Source organism: Belonocnema kinseyi, chromosome 4 (genome assembly GCF_010883055.1).
Source record: "Belonocnema kinseyi isolate 2016_QV_RU_SX_M_011 chromosome 4, B_treatae_v1, whole genome shotgun sequence".
Lineage (NCBI taxonomy): Eukaryota > Metazoa > Arthropoda > Insecta > Hymenoptera > Cynipidae > Belonocnema > Belonocnema kinseyi.
In genome coordinates, this window is record NC_046660.1 from 79,471,603 (window position 1) to 79,484,524 (window position 12,922).

At 27.9% G+C, this 12,922-nt stretch overlaps 1 protein-coding gene and 1 long non-coding RNA gene across 5 annotated transcripts in view; one reads left to right on the forward strand and one right to left on the reverse strand.

Moving 5' to 3' along the window:
- LOC117171367 (ras-related and estrogen-regulated growth inhibitor-like) overlaps positions 1 to 12,922 on the forward strand; it is a 177,963-nt gene that overhangs the window by 56,404 nt on the left and 108,637 nt on the right. The window lies entirely within an intron of this gene.
- LOC117171368 lies at positions 2,814 to 4,854 on the reverse strand. 2 transcript variants are annotated; one of them, XR_004466866.1, is made up of 5 exons: positions 4,733 to 4,854; positions 4,491 to 4,572; positions 3,357 to 3,541; positions 3,064 to 3,199; positions 2,814 to 2,965 (listed from the first exon to the last, which is right to left on the reverse strand). It is a non-coding gene; the product is annotated as an uncharacterized LOC117171368 (long non-coding RNA). The 2 variants fall into 2 exon arrangements; XR_004466867.1 differs by having other exon boundaries at positions 4,491 to 4,575.

Below are 12,922 nucleotides of genomic sequence, written 5' to 3' on the forward strand. Positions count from 1 at the left end.
CCCCCCCCGCGTGGTTCACCGTAGCATTCTCGTCGACCTCTCCCCAATCCTAGGATGCTGCGTGATTTATTGAAGGCCCCTATTGGAAAATTCATGTATTTTGTTAAAAAGTGTTGTTTGTTTGGTAAAAAATTTAACTTTCTGGTATAAAAATCGACTATTTGGATTAAAATTTATTGATGTTGTGTTTTAATATTTTTGGACTTATTATTGTTTTCAGTTAATATTTTTCTGTTTTGTACACGGAGAAAAATGGATAGTCACCCTGAAAATGTAGAGTGTCAGACTTGAGTTTTGACTATAGAACAGCCCCCTAGATAGTTGGGCGTACGATTCGTGGAGTATCAAAATTTGATGGTCAGATTCACTATCCCAGAATGTCAAATTTACGATTCTTGAGTATCAAAATTTAGAGGCTAGGTTCACTATCTTGGAGTGTAAAGTTTACGATCTCGGGAGTGTCAACTTGAAAATCCAAGAATATTCACGTAGAATATAGAAAATGGTTAAATCTATTATTTTCATAGATTAAAATGATGATCTCTGTTAGTCAAAGCAACTATTGCTGATAATCAAAACGACCCGACTACCTCGGGTAGTCAAATCTTTGTTCTTAATTATTACACAAATATTACTAAAAAATTAATTTGTCTACATAGCAGAAACATCACCTGATGTGGGTATATTTCCAGTTACGTATATCTTGTTTTATTAAAACCCCATGCTAGTTAAAAAAAACGGAATGCGTTACTGGAAATACCGACATTACGTGATGTTTCTGGTATGTGGCCAAATTAATTAAGTCTTTTAAAATATGTAAAATACTAATCAATGGGTTAAATAAGTGAACTAAAACTTTTCAATGAAAAACATGTATGTTTTATTTTTATACATAACTAATAGCAAAAATTTACCCAATATATATTTTTAAACTTACACAAAATTAAACGAAACGGCAAAAATTTCTTACATTTAACTCAAACAAAAATATATTATATGTAATTTATTTATTTTTGCGCTCATACAGTAGCAAAACGCTGAATATTATATATTAGCTCATAAAAATTTTATTAATAATAGAAATAAATTATTCCTACAAAATGACAATTGCTTACGAAATCATTTTTGTTATTTTTTAAATACTTATACAAAAAAAGAAAAGAAAAATGGATTAATTTATAAAACCCTGCAAAATCTGGTTCTAAAAGGTACAAGGATGTGGACGTCTAATCGGAACCTATTATATAGCCAATTATACTGCACTTTTCGTCACAGTATACATTCTTTTTGAATGTTTATGAAGAAGTACAGGCCGAGGATTGTATAAGTCGGAGTGTTTTATGAACATTTTTTTAGAACTTTTTATAATTTCGAAAGCAAAGATATGTTCCGAAAATGCTACGGTTCTGAAAGCATCACAGAAAAATAAAATATCATTGCTTGATAATGAAAATAATATTTCTTTGATTTGTGCAAACATTGGAAATTCATCACCTGCGTCAATCCAAAGTACGAAATCAATTTTATATTGCGTGTTAAAAATTTTCACCCTATCACATGCAAGAAAATCATCTGCATCAGTGAAGTTAGTGAAAAGCTGATATTTTAACAAAATAGGTAAATTCCCAAACAAAAAGTTGAGGTTTCAACAAGCAAGAATAATTTTTTAGATAAAAGACGACTTTTTCAGAAGATATATGAATATTCTATCAAATAATTCAATTTTCACCTAAAAAGTTGAAGTCTCTACAAACAAAATTAACTTTCTGTCCAAAAAGACGACTTTTTAAGAAAATACATGAATTTTGTACCAAACAGTTAAATGTTTAACTTATATAATATACAGGATGAAGTTTTAACCAAAATTGAAATCGTTAAATTTTGAGATAAAATCTCTAATAAAGATAACTTTGAAAGAAACGAATTTTTAAAAAATTTGTTAAATTAAAAAAAAAATAAAGAAATTTTCGATCCGAAAGATTAGTTTTCTATCCAAAAAGAAAAATTTCCAACTTATCCAATAAGCGCAGGATAAAGTTTTTATAAAGCTTCGTGAATATTTTGAGATTAAAAAATCATTTTTAACAATACATACATTTAAAAAGACGATAAATTTTTAACCAAAAATATAATAGTTTAATAGACAGTTTGAAAAATTTATTTCTAACTAAAGATGCAACTAATTTCCATCACATTAATTAAATTTTCCATCAAGGAGATAAACCTTCGCGTGAAAAAACTGCATTTTTAATAAAGTAGTTGTAGCATTTTCCATAAAAAATCCCCCCTCAAACTAGTAACGTAGTTTATAGAAAATACCGCCAGGCCATATTTTTTTACGGCTATACCACTGGAAATTACACATTTCACTTGCGTCAGGAAATAAGGGCGATTGCTGAAAAACTGGTGGAGAACGAATTAAACATCTAACAGAATTGATGTTAGATTTAAGGCCATGTGATGAGTAGGTCACGTGACCAGATTTCTACCTTAGAACCACTTTTTTATTTCCCAATTTATTATCACACGAAACGCCACATCGAGTTGAAAATTTGGGATACTAAACAAGAAGCACTAAGAATGGTGGGTCTGGTCCTAAATTTGTATAATTATGATAAAAGTTTTTTGTTGTAAATAGTTTTTTTCCTTTTTTCGTAATTATTAAAATTTAGGACCAGACCCACCTTTCTTAGTGTTTCTTATTTATTATCCCAAATTTTCAACTCGGTGTGGCGCTTCGTGTGAAAATAAGTTGGAAAATAAAAAAAGTGAAGATAAGGTAGGAATCTGGTCACGTGACCTACTCGCCACATGGTCTAAGACCATCAATATTCGGTCTCTGCCGGAGGGGGCTCGTGAGATTCATCCTCGGGTTCTAAATCAATTTCAGTGGGAGCATCAGCGTCCTGATCAATTGTCTCCAAAACCAATTCCCCGTTCTCAGCAGAAACTCGTGTATGAAGCCCTAGTTACAGAAACAAATGGATGAAGTTACTATTTAGCAGTTACACAATATAATTGTATAAAAAAATGTGTGTGATAAGATATTTCTAAAATTCTAACACTGATTTGATTCAACCGCTTCAATGTTCACATGGCTAAAAGTAGAAGCATGCGCTGATTCGAACAAGTTTGATTCGCTTATATTTTGAATGACAGATGGAGTGTTAGAAGCTTGTTCCGTTTTCCCTTATTTAATCTTTAAAAAGAAACAGTTTACAGTTAGACAAGTTTTAATTAAAAGTCTTCAGAAATAAATAGATTCTACTTTGAATCCTTCAACATTAATTGTAACCTGAAGATTTGAAGCATTTAAACTGTACAAAACGGAAAATTTGTACTTGTGTCTAGCATACCTATTGAAGAAATTCATTATAATTTTTCATGAATTTACTTCTTGGCTCTGCAAGTTTAAGCATATTGCGAATGTCTTCGTCGCTTAAAAGATGAAATGATTCATCATCGACTTCGTTCTTTGAAAATGAACAGTAAATAGAAGTTCAGCTGATAAATCCATCAAAAGCAATACCTTAATTGCGATCTGGCAAAAAATAAGAGACAATCACAATATGAAAGTACGTAATAATAAAAATTTTAAAAGTTTATGTACCTATATTACAAAAAAAGTTAAGAGTCAAATTTGCACAAAAATCTTTAATTAAAATTTTGCCATAACAATTACTTAAGACCGGGGAAAACCGCGGGGAATAAGAGTGAATTTATTTTTATAATCGATTATTTTTTGAAAAAAGTAATTAAATAATCCATAAATTCAAATAACTCAATTTTTACCGGTTTTTAAATATTAAGTTCCCTTCTTAACTTTTTCAATCATGAAATTATTCGCCTCACAATGCATAATTCTAAAATCTTTAATGAAAAAAATTTTACATTATAGGTCTTTTGAATTATCTGTTTAAAATTTCCAAACCAAAAAGACGAATTTTCAACCCAGAAGATTGTTTTCTAAAAAAAGACCATTTTTCAAAAAAATGAATAAATTTTCATACAAATAGTTGATTTTCCAACTAAAAGGATTAATTTTGAATAAAAAATTTTAGACATAAATATTTAGTAAAAGAAAAAATTAACAACAAGAAAAAGATTTTTTAACAAATCAGCCCAATTTTCATCCAAAGAGATGAACTTTCAAATAAAATAATGAATTTTTCAACCAGAAAGACGAATGTTCAACAAATACCGATTTTTCAGCCTAGAATAAAAAGATATTTATCCAAATTATTGAACTTAAAGGTAAGAAACGAATTTTCTGTGAAAACGTTGAATTTTCAACCCGAAAATATGAATTTTTTACTAAGCAGTTTATTTTTAATCAAACACTTGCATTATAATCATTAAATTTTGTATTAAAAAAGTTATTTTCAACCAAAAAATGTGAATTTTCAAGGAATAATGTAATAGTAGATATTTCACCCGAAAATGTATTAATTCTAAGTCAAAAACAGTTCAATTCAACCAAAAAATTTTACCTAGGAATAGATCGAGTATCTTTTGGCTGCATTGCCGACTCTTCACGAGCTCCATGAAATTATGTCCTGTCGGTGTAATATCCTGCTTGAGAACGTTAAAAGACAATTAATAATATCACAAACTAATTGATTTTTAATGACAGTAATACAACTTAAAACATTTTATTATTCTAACCCTAATCTCAAAACTCTTAGTCTAGAGAGATCTTCAGACTTTTACATTAGGTAAAATATATACTTACCATTGTCAATCACAGAGAATCACGGCAAATCACAGGAAATCACAGATATAATTTAGAGAATCTCACATTCTCCGCAAAATGCAAACTTCCAGTATGGATAAACGAAATAACCACTTTGGTCGCGTCAGTTACTCCCTTCTGAAGTTTGCGCTTTATTTGACCCGAATGATACAAGTGAATTAAAAACAAAATATTTAACTTAAACATCCCTAAGTTTCGATTCGATTATCTCTGATCGTAAGTTGGACGCACTCGAACCGTCAAGAGGTGTGAAAACAGGGTATTTAACTTGATTATACTAGAGTGTCGATTTGATAATCCCTGACCCTAAGGCTGATTATCTGCAAATTATTAAGTTGAGCATAAAATAAGAATCTCTTTGACTTTCGAGAAAAAATTATGGATTGTACATGATACTTTCTGGAAGTTTAAACTGGCCAGTTAAAAAAACCATACGCTTTTTTTAACTGCTTAAGTGTAAAACAACTTGGGTCGGGCACGGAAACCCCCCCCCCCCCATGTAGACAAAAGTGGCCTTTCGGAATATATGTATATAATATGATATAAAAGAAACGAGGCAAGCTCTGCTTATGCCTCGATTGCATTATAGTCCAGTCATCTCGTACTTTTAGATGGTAATTTCTGGGACAGTCATTTTTTTCTCTCTTAAGTAGTTCATTTGAAGGTGCATAATATGGGGTCCGGTTCTGTGAATAGGATTTTGTCCCGGAACATGGAAATTTTTTTGGGAAAAGGTGCAAAATATCACATTCCATCAGATTGGTGCTTTCCCGTGCATTAGAGAGGTAAAAGTGTTCTTACAAAAATTAAAGTTCTAAAATTAAAGATCTAAAAATGGTCAACAGATGAATTAAAGTAGACCTAAATACCTGTAATTTCCAGCCAAAAAAATATTGTCCTAACTATAATAGATCGTAAGTTAGCACCTGCCAAAGGTGATCCATTTCAACCTAAATTTACAGGTAAATGCCCAGAGTTCAGTTTTTTGTAAATAGCTCGTTTTGGATTTGTCGCAGACGAAAGTTCCTATGAATGAATACACAACAACTTAAGTCTGTGTAAACTAAAAAAAAAGAAAACCTTCCAAATATGCCTATTTTTTGATATTTTTTCACCGAACCAACACGACTTTCGGATGTTCGGTGAAAAAAGACAAAAAAATAAACATATTTGGAAGGTCATTACTCGAGACATATTGGGACTAGGAACATTTTGTTTTTTTAACGAACGCAGAACTAAATCCTCTTGTATTCAATCTCTCAGAACTTTCGTCTGCGACAACTCCGAAAGAAGCTACTTAGAAAAAACTGAAATCTAGGCATTTACCTGTAAATTCAGGTCAAAATGGGTCACCTTTGGCAGGTTCTAACTCGCGATTTATTATATTTAGAACAATTCTTTTTTAATTATAGGTATTTATACCTACTTTAATTCATATGTTGACCATTCTTAGATCTGCTTATCAGGATTCGAGCTACAGAGAAATAAAATAACATGTAATTTTTGGCAAAAAATTGGAAAAAATCGGGGTTTTTTGAAAGCCCGTAACTCCGAGAATATTGGTGATAGAAACAAATTTTTTTAGTTTCATGCAGAATTTTATCTATTCAAATTTTTGTAAGTACACGTTTACCTCTCATATGCACATTAAAGCACCAATCCAATGGAATGTTATATTTTGAACCTTTTTCCAAAAAAATTTCCGTATTAAGCATGAAAAAATTAATTAATGACACCTAGTCAACAAAATGACATCAATTGTTTTGAATGTCATATTGTTAAAAGGGAAGACTTTAAATTTTAAATAAGAAATCTTTAAGAATAAAAAATTATTAATAATAATAATAATAACAATAATCTTACAATTCATTCACTCGCTTCGTCTTTTACTATCTGATTGCCGTTCGAGTCCTTTCAAATCGGAGTTGTTTAATTTTCAATGCTTCAAGTTTGCATTAATTAATTTTAAAAGTTTCCATTCACCAATCATATAATTTTTCATGTTTTCAGAATAATTAAACTCTAAAAGTTCGCAATATTTGAAATTTTTATATTTTTGAAAAGAATTCCTGAAAATAAAATCAAGAATCTAACGACCAAATTTGGACAACCACCACAAAATGTTCCCATTAGAACCTGAAAGAAAAGGAACACTTCTCTCCCCTCCCTTCCCTCTAAAAAAGAAGAAAAGAACAGAAAATTATTCGTCTTTACTATGGACAAAAATAAAATGGAAGAAAGAAAAATGAGAAGGCAACCAAACAAATCCACTTCCTTCTCTTTTCTATTTCTTTCGTCCTCTTTATTCTCACCATTATCAAATCCCAATAAAAAACATTAAAAATATATATATAATATATTTATTAATATTTATATATATCTTTTTTTTTAAATTTTGTCCAATGAAAATCAAAGTGATTTTTTTGTACAGAAGAATCTCAATTCTAAAGTGCAATTCTAAAGTAGCTTAATTTTTAGGGTTTTGAAATTAAAGTTCTTTAGCTTAAGAAGTTGAAATTTAAACGCATTTGTTTTAAAGTTTCCTAATTTTTAAATGCTCATTTAGTAAGGGTACCAATTTTGTAATGCTTCGCTTATTATGTTATTGGTCTTAATCAGATAAACCAAATTTAAAAACTACAGTTTGCAATTTTAAATTTAACTGCGTAAAAACAAGCATTTTGTAGATTTTGTGCGCATTCTATAGGCCTTAACAATATCTGACTCTTTTAATATTAATTTTAAAAAGTTTGTTATTTTTTAAAATCTTATTAAACTTTTTTAAATCTTGAGAAATTCCTTTCGATAATCCTTGAAATCTTATACAATACTTTAAAATCCTTTAAAAATCACGTGGAATATTTTTTGAATGATAAAATCCTAAAGGATCTATAAAGTTACTCCAAATCTTCCGAAAGTCTAGAAACATCTTCAAATCCGACTGATATTTTTTAAATTCTGAAAAATCATTAAAATTCTTTGAGATTCCTTCATTTTTTTAAACGAATTCCTTGGTATTCTTGTAAATAACCTAAAATATTGAAAAATCCTTATAAACTATTGAAATACCTATTTTCAATTTTTAAATTCCTTGAAAAGATAAAAAGTTTTGAACATTCCTTGACCTTCTTAATATTTTCTTCAGATATGAAAAAAGAAACTTACTCGAAAAAGTCTGATAACATTTTTTTACTAATTAATTAATTTAATATTATTTTATTTTTAAATACTTCAAATTCTGAAGAAGTCTAATTCTTTGAATACTATGACTTTGTTCAAGTATTCAATATTTAAAATAAAATATTTTTCGGGTATAAAAGTTTTAAATTTTTAATACTTAAATAGCGCAAAAATCATGATTGATAGCTTTATGATAATATCATTTTAGCAGTTAACTATTGCAAGTTTTAGCTTTGAAAACTAACCCTTTTTAAATAATATAATCTTTCAAAATACAACAATTTAAATTGTGATGTCAAAAACTGGAAAATTAAAGCATTTAAATCTCAAATTATTGTAAGTCTTTAATAATCGTTTAAAAATTTAATTATGTTATCAGAATACTGTAAATTGCAACTTTGTAAATGTTAAAGTCTGAAGATTTAATTGTCTAATTTCAAGTCATAAAAATGTCGCAGATTTTATTTTGAAAATACTTGAAATTTAGCAAAATTAATTTTGAAAATTTCTTAATACGTTTTTAAATTTGAAAAAATTTCACTTAGAATTGGATTGATGTATTAGAATAATATAATATATAGTACGTTCTCTTTGAAGTGCATGATTAACTAAGTCAGATTTATCATTTTTTCCTGAAAACTGTGAGGCAACGAAGAAATATCAAAGAGCTGATTAATTTTCGAATTAAGAGTTAACGCTTTTTTCTATTGGCACTCTTCGACAGAAATGGACGGAACTTGTCACCTATTCCATTTTTTTTTTATTTCTTTGTTTTCCATACCTGGTTGCTCGCTCGACCTTAAAGGGAACTGGACCTGGTTGATATGGTTGATAACTTCCGATCTTCTAGGAATTTAGCAATCTATAAAGGAAATAATTTTCCTATTTTTTCACTTCATTATTGCTGAAAACATTCCAAATATTCTGAAGATACTTCAGATATTTGATTGTGTGCCCCCATAAGATCTGTTTTTTTTTTTCGATTTGCTTAAAGCTTAAATCAGAAAGTTCCATCTTTTGGTATAAAAATAATGCCCTACTTTTGCGAGATTAAAGAAAAAAATTATGGGTCGCTTTAGAGGTTTTTATGTAAAAAATTAGACTTTTTTGAGTTTTTAAGTTTTATTTTTGACCATTTTCACTATTCCATCTTGTAAAAGTTCAAGCATGTTACTGAGGTTCTTGAAGTTTCGATTTTATGATTAAGTTGAACCTTTATTTTTTTATTCGATCTTAAAGGTATATAAATGTACATAGCGTCTTCGGGACGATTAGTCCATCCCCTTTACCAACTACCGATTTCCAATATCAACCAAAAAGATTTTAATTTCAAACCAAGAACAGTTAACTGTACTTAAAAATAGGCATTTTGAACAAAATAGTTGAATTTTAAAACAAAAGATGTTTAAGTTAAAAAAAGAACAACAATTTCAACCACAGTGTAATTTGAGGAGAAAAATAAGTTTGAATGCAAAATTAAAATTCTGAATTTGATAAGAAAATTATTTTCTAAAACAGGATTTTTAACTAAATATAATTATTATTTTTAAATATTTTCAAAATCGTTCGGAATAAAAAATTTGCTTTAAGCCTTCTAGATTATTTCTTGACAATTTTGAAAATCTTTTGGAACTTTTTATTTAAATTTTTCCAGGAATCTTTAAGAATTTTTTTTATTATTTTGAAACGCTTGAAAATCCTTAAAAGGAATACAAAAATTTTATTTGAAGTAAACAAGAAGCTACGTTTTCAATTTTTGAAATATTGCCAGTATTAAAACTATTTTTGAGTCATTTAAAAGCAATTTAAAAGCTCTTGAAAGCTAAATAATGTAAAAAAATCGTTATAGTTTAGTTATTAAGTCATAATTGATTTTTTTTAAATTAAATATTAAGAATAAAGTTTCGCATACTTACCTTCGCAAACAAATTTATTGATTTTTTTAATTTTTTGGAAAAATCAATTTTCAATTGTATGTCAAGTAAACATAATTTTTCCTACAATAGTAGAAATTTTTGTCAGTCAATTAAGCAATATTTCCTGAAAGTTTCATAATCACACATACATTTTTAGGGATAAATTTGATTCCTCCTTTTCAATTTTATCATAAAATCGTAAGTTTAAGGATTTTATTACCTACCCTAACATTTTGTTTATAACGAACAAAATTTGCGTTTGACATTTTACCGTGATAACGAATTTTCCTGTATTGTACAAAATCTAGTAGTTAGAATTGTAGAAATGAAAATGGAAACAGTCGAATTTTTTACAAAAATTCGAATGATATATATATTTTTTAATCTGACCTTGCATTCCTAGTATTAACTTTTTTGTCAATTTTCACATTAAGAAAAATAATAAAATAAATAATTCAATTGTTTTTGGCTACCTTTTCTATGATCGCTACTGGATGTTATAAATAATTTAATTAAATTTAATCAATTATACTCAATTGCAATACATGGCAATAGGTTTTGTTCACTGAACTTAAAAGCATTCTCGCAGAATAAATTTTAATCGAGATTCCATTGAAAATAATTTTTCCAATTGAGTAGAGCACAGAACATTTATATTTTCTTAATTAAAAAGATAGTAAATTTGAAGGTTCCAAATGATAAAAATTTATTTAAAGTAGTTTCAAATTAAAATTTAATACAGAATTGAAAATTCTCCACTTTCAAATTTTATGACGTCATTACTTGTACCATATTTGAACTGAAAGTACTTTCTCAGTTTAGTAAATTAGAAAACCTTCACAGCTTAGGTCAAAGCGAAATGAAACTTATTTAATTAAAATTTTGCAAAAATCTTTCGAAACTTTGAACAACTTTACGTGCCGTTCCAGTTAAATAATATATTAGCTTTATATTACGCCATATGAATACTTAAATAATAATAAAATAAAAAATATATAATAATATTATATAATAATAAAATATTATAGTAATACAAAACTTAAATAATGTCCGAAAAAAAATTTGAAAGCCTTTAGTTTCTGCTCTTAATGTTTATTTGAATTATTATAATTTGCATTTTATTTATTCGCAGCAATGGTTAACGTATGGTTACAAAATGAAATTTTTTAAAATAATATAATTATAAACTTTAGAAAATAACGATAAATATATTATGATAGTCCTTAAAATCTTTATTTCAATGTAGAGAATAGATAATTATAAAACTTAATGTGTATATCCTGGATTTTCGTAATAAACAAATTTGTTATTAAATCCATTTGACATTTACTTAAGAGATTTATGTTTTTTTTAACATTCCATACTTTTATTCATTTCATTTTAAATAACTGCGAAAAAGTTACTTTTAAAAACAATTTTTTTCGTAAATTTCGTAAAATCATTTTTAAAGATTTAACAGAAGAAACGAATTTTCTGAAAACTAGATGAGTTTTTTCCCGAAAATTTTGAAAATTTTGATTGCTACCATTTCCCTGAATTAGTAACCAAAGAGAAGAATTTTTAACTGATTACTTGAATCCTAAAACAAAATTGATTAATTTAAAAAAAAATTTTAAAGAAAAACATGAATGTTCAGCGAAAAAATAGGAGTTTTATCTAAAATTATGAATCTTCATTATAATGAATTATTTGTTAATTAAGCAGTTCAACTTAAGACTAAATAGTCGAATTTTCAACCAAAAATTATTTAAAATTATCAATCATAAAAAGGTAATTATATCTAAAAAAAGAAAAATGTTGCAAAAAAGGTGAAATCCTCAAACGAAACAGATTAATGTTTAATCAAATATTCGCATTTATAACCAAAGAAGATTAAACTTCTACAAAAAGAGATGAATTTACAAAAATATTTTAAACTGGCTGGAATTAATTATACCTCAAATTCGACAAAAATCTTTTTAAATTAAAACTATCGGCACATTTTAATCTGTTGAGACCCTTGCAAATTCTAGATGATTGAAAAGTTGTTTTCCAAATTTTTGAATATCTTTCAAAATTATTTGAAATGTTTCGAAATCTGTTTTAATTTTACATCTAAATTAATTTTCCAAAATAAAAAGTCAGTTTAAATATTTCCAAAAGTTTCTTTTTTTCATCTTTTTAAAATTGTGCAAAAGTTTAAGAACTGTAATGTGATAGCAAAATATTAAGAACATAATTATTTACCAATTTTAAGAAAAGGGTACAGTAATTTCATAGATAGAAAATTGTACTCATTTTAGAAAGTAATGTCTGAAATTCCTATTATTCGAAACTTTGAAACAATACCTACGATACAATACTCAAGATCCAGTGCAGCATTATAATGATCAGCAATATTTTATCAGTGTGTGATCCGATGTGCGAGCAATTCGCGGCCAATAAGTGCGCCTTTGTGATTACAGCGCTGACATTCGATAGTGATTGATCTAATCGGCGCGCAAATCGCTTTTCCGACAAGATGCCTTCAAAAGGTGAAATCGAATCGATCGATCATTTACCTGAGCTCTAAGGTATTCATTATAGCCAGACTTGTTTCAATTTCATGCACCCTAACTCGATCCAGTGTTGTTCAAAAGGTGTCAAAATTGCAGGCACAAGTATAGATGGAAATTCATTATAAATCACGCCTAATTACATACCTTCCTCACTCAATAATCTACTCAACATAAATTTAAAATCTCCAATTTTTCAGGTACCAGAAATCGTAACAAACTTAAAAGTAGTACGTGTCTATTCTCATATTTTACGGCATTTGTCTTCGATTTCTTGGTAATTAGGGATCGTTATTTTGATACGTATATTACGTATTTACATGTTTCGGTTATTTATGAAAACTCAGATAGGTTTCACCTACCTGCATGTCGCTACTTTCTGTGTTTTATTATATTTTAATTGCGGAAATGTATCCGAGATTTTCACTTTTATATGGGGAAAATTGTGCCAATGCCTTAACAATAACTCAGGTTTATAAATAAAAATGATTCAACAGAAGGGCATTCAAACTTTATTTTTAATGGTAGTCTCTTGTTTT